This window comes from Eufriesea mexicana, unplaced genomic scaffold (assembly GCF_001483705.2).
Source record: "Eufriesea mexicana isolate 0111107269 unplaced genomic scaffold, ASM148370v2 scaffold723, whole genome shotgun sequence".
NCBI classification, from domain to species: Eukaryota; Metazoa; Arthropoda; class Insecta; order Hymenoptera; family Apidae; genus Eufriesea; species Eufriesea mexicana.
The window spans coordinates 241,129-245,856 of record NW_016908884.1 but is presented as its reverse complement, the minus strand read 5'-3'; positions in this window follow the sequence as shown (position 1 = coordinate 245,856).

Sequence of the window (4,728 nt, the reverse complement as noted above, 5' to 3'; positions counted from 1 at the left end):
ACTTCTGGCATCCCTAGAGCCAGGCAGAACATGATAGAGGAGAGCAGAGCGATGGGGTCCGTAGAATGGCAGTAAATAGCACGAAAGTCAGACACATCCATTCAAAACCCAAACAAACGTAACCAATCTAATCGTATCCTAACATAACCTAATGTGCTGGGAACACAAATACTGGCCTCCTCAGAGTCGAGCAGATAGCAGTAGAGCAATGTAGATTAGAAATCCTCCGAACAGCGTTGTATAGCACAAATGTCAAGTATATCCTATCCTAACATAACCAATCGCAACGTAAGCAGACGTAACGTAACACAATCTGACCTGCCGCGAAAGCCGCTGCTGGCCTCATGAGAGCTAAGCAGGGTATAGCAGTGCAATGTAGGTCGCTGGAATCTTCCGAATATCAGTAAACAGTATAAAAGTGAAAGACATCCTGACCTAACCTGACCAAACATGGCCTAATCAAACGTAACCAATTACAACATAACGCACCTAGTCAGAATTGCTGGCCTCAAAAACGCCAAGCAGTGCATACTAGAGATGAGTAGAGAGCAGAAATCCATAGAATCCCAGTGTTAAGCACAAAAGTCAAAGTTATCCTATCCTAACCTAACCAAACGTAACCTTACCGAACGTAACATGACTCAACCTAACGTGCCGAGAGCACCATTGCCGCTCACCACAGAGCCAAGCAGAGCATATTTGAGCACAGTAGAGCGCAGAAATCCACTGAGTATCTGTATATAGCACAAAAGTCAATGCTATCCTATCCTAACCTAAACAAACGTTACATAAGTGGACGTAACGTAACCCAAACTGACGTGCCACGACAGCTATTGCTGGCCGCACGAGGGCTAAGCAGAAAATAGCAGGGCAATGTAGAACGCTGAAATCATCCGAATAACTGTGTACATTACAAAAGTCAAAGCCACCCTAACAAAGCCCAGCCAAACCTAACTTAACAGAACGTACCATAACTCATCCTATCGTACCGGGAGCACTATTCTCGGCTTTCACAGAGACAAGCACAGTGTGATAGCGCACAGTAGAGCGCAGACGTCCACAGAATAGCAGTGTGTAGCATAAAAGTCGAAGCTACCCAAGAGTAAACCAAACAAACAGGAACAAGACAAGCATAGCCTAACTGAACATAACCCACCGCGACCACGATTCCTGGACTCCACACGGCAAAGCGGAGTAGAGTAGAGCACAGTAGAGCGTAGAAATCCACCGAATATCAGCGTATACAACGTAAGTCAAATCAATCCGAACCTAGCTCAAAACAACGTAACGTACTCAAACGTATCCTACACAGAATAACGTGCCGAGACCACTATTACTGGCCTACCCACAGCCGAGTAGAGCATAGTAGAGCAACTTGGGGCGTAGAAATACACCGCATAGGCGTGTGTATCACAAAATTAAAGGCTATCGAAACCTAACCTATCCAAGCGTAATATAACCAAACTCATCCTATATTAAATTAAAGTGCCGAGGCCACTATTGCTGTCCTCGGCAGAGCCAAGCAGAACATATCAGATTACAGTAGAGCGCAGGAATCCGCCGAATGTCGGCGTACTGCAAAAAAGTCGAAGAAACCCCAACTTAACCTGACCGATTCTAACCTAACCAAACGTAGACAAACTAAACATACCGAGACGGGTCCACTATTGCTGGCTTCCCATCGCCAAGCAGAACATACTGGGGGAGCGTACAGCGCAGAAGTCCATAGAATGGTAATGCTTAGCTGAAAAGTCGAGGCTACCTTAACCAAACCCAGACTAACCTAACATAACCAAGCGTTACATAACTCAACCAAACATCTCGAGACCGCCACTGCTAGTCTCCCCAGAAACACACATAATGTTTCAGAACAGAGTTGAGTGCAATAATACACCGCACTGCAGTATACAGCACAAGAGTCAAACATATTTTGACGTAACCTCTCCAAACCTAACCTAACCAGACGTAGCTTAGATAAACGTATAGTGCAGCGGCCACATTTGCTGGTATCCCCGCAGACAAGCGAATGATAACAGATCATCGCAGAGCGTAGATATCGAGCGAATATCAATGTATAGCGCGAAGGTCAAATCTACCCTAACGAAACCTAACCTAACCTAGAAGAGCCGAGCGTAACCTAACTCTAGCTAGTGTGCCGAGAGAGCTGTTGCAGGCCTCCCGAGAACAGAGCACAGTAGAGGAGAGCAATGTAGAGCGCATGGACCCACCGAATATAACTGTACTGCGCAAGAGCCTGAGCGACCTTATCCTAACCTAGCCAAACGTAACAAAGCCAAACGTACCCTACCTGAAAGTATCGTGACGAGAATGCAATTGCTGTCCTAACCAGAGCCAAGCAGAGCAAATTTAAGCAATGTAAATCGCTGGAATCAAACGAGCAGCGGTGTGTAGCATAAAAGTCAATGCTATCCTATCCTAACCTAACCAAACGTCACATATCCAAACGAAACCTAGCTCAGTCAAACGTGCCGAGAACAATGCTGCTGGCATCTCATTAGCCAAGCAGAATATACTAAAGCACGGTAGAGCGCAGAAATCCACCGAAGAGCAGTGTATAGCACAACAGTCAAAACCGTCCGAACCAAACTGTACCCAACCTAACCTAACCGAATGAAACATTAACCCAAACAAACGCGCCACGACCGCTATTGCTGACCTCCACAGAGGCAAGTAGATGCAAGTAGAGCAATGCAAATGGCTGATATCAACCGAATAGCAGTGTATTGAACAAAAGTCAAAGCTATCCTCTCCTAACCTGTCCAAACGTAACATATCCAAACGTAGTGCAACCTAACCAGGGGTGCCACGGCCGCTATTGCTGGCCTCACGGGAGAAAAGCAGAGTATAGCAGAGCAATATAGGACGCTAAAATCGACCGAATAGCAGCGTATAGCAAAAAATACTGAGCTACCCTAACGAAATATATCCAAACCTAGCCTTACCGAACGTAAAATGTCCCAGCCAAACGTGCCACGAACGCTGTTGCAGGCCTGCCCAGAGACAAGCAGAGCTTGTTAGAGCTCAGTAGAACGCAGGAACGCAAGGAATGGAAGAGCATGGCACCAAGGTTAAAGCTATCCAAACAAGACTTTACCAATCTTGGCACAACCGAACGTAACCTACCTAAAAGTAACGTGCCGAAGACACTATTGCTGGAACCCCATAGCGAAGCAGAGTATACTAGAGCACAGTAGAGCGTAGAAATTCGCTGAATATCATTGTACAGCAAAAACGCCAAAAATATCCATACCCAGCCCGAAATAGCATAACCCAGTCGAACGTAGCATGGCTCAAGCTAACGTGCCGGTACCAGTATTTCCGGCGTCCGCAGAGCCAAGCGGAGCATATTAGAGCAGAGTGGAGATTAGAGATACACCGAATAGCAGTGTATAGCACAAAAGTCAAAGCTATCCTATCCTAACCTAACCAAACGTAACATAACCAAACGTACCCTAACTGAACATATCGTGACGATACTGCGATTGCTGCCCTCACCAGAGCCAAGCGGAGCATATTTGTGCAACGTAGATTGCTGAGATGAAACGAGCAGCAGTGCCTAGTATAGAAGTCAATGCTGTCCTATCCTAGCCTAACCAAACGTGACATAATCGTACGTAATCTGACTCAGCCTTACGTGCCGAGAAAAATATTGCTGCCCCCCACCCTGGAGACAAGGAGAACATACTAGAGCATAGTAGGGCGCAGAAATCCAGCGAATTGCTGCGCATAGCACAAAAGTAAGTGCCATCCTATCCAGACTTATTCTAATCTAACCCAACAAAACGCAACCTATCCTAACCTAACATGCCGCTGCCACTATTTCTGGCTCTTGGTAGTCAAGCAGCGCATAGGAGAGCAATGTAGAGCGCATGAATCCACCGAGAATCAGTGTAGAGCACAGCAGCCTAAGCTACACTATTCTAACCAACCAAACGTAATATACCCAAATGCAACATAACTCAGCCAAGCGTGCCGAGACCAATACTTCAGGCCTCCCTAAAGCCATGCAGAATATACTAAAGCACGGTACAGTGCAGTAATCCTCCAAATAGCAGAGTGTAGCACAAAAGTCAAAGCCAACGTAACCAAACTGAGCCCAACCTAACACAACCGAACGTAACATAGCCCAACCAAACGTGCCACGACCGATATTGCTGGCCTCAACACAGACAAGCAGATGCTAGTAGAGCTATGCAGACCGCCCATTTCGACCGAATAGCTGTGTATAGAACAAAAGTCGAAGCTACTCTAACCAAACCTATCCTTACCTAGCCGTGCCAAACGTATCATATCTCGACCAAGCGTGCCACGAACATTATTGCTGACCTCCCAAGAGATAAGCAGACCATATTTGTGCACAGTGGAGCACAGAAGTCCAACGAATAGCAGTCCATAGCGTAGAAGTTGAAACTACGCTTTCATAACATAATCAATCGTAACATAACCGAACGTAACCTAACTAAACGTAGCTGGCTGAAACCACCATTGTTGCCCCCCCCCAAAGCCACGAAAAACATATTATGGCGCTGAAGGGCGCAGTAGCTCACCCCAAAGCAGTGCATAGAAAAAAGTCAAAGATATCCCATCCTAACGCAGCGAAACCTTACGTAACCAAACGTAACATAGTACAACCTAACGTACCTCGTCCGCTATTGCTGGCCTCACGAGAGCCAAGCAGTGTATAGGAGAGCAATGTATTACGCTGAA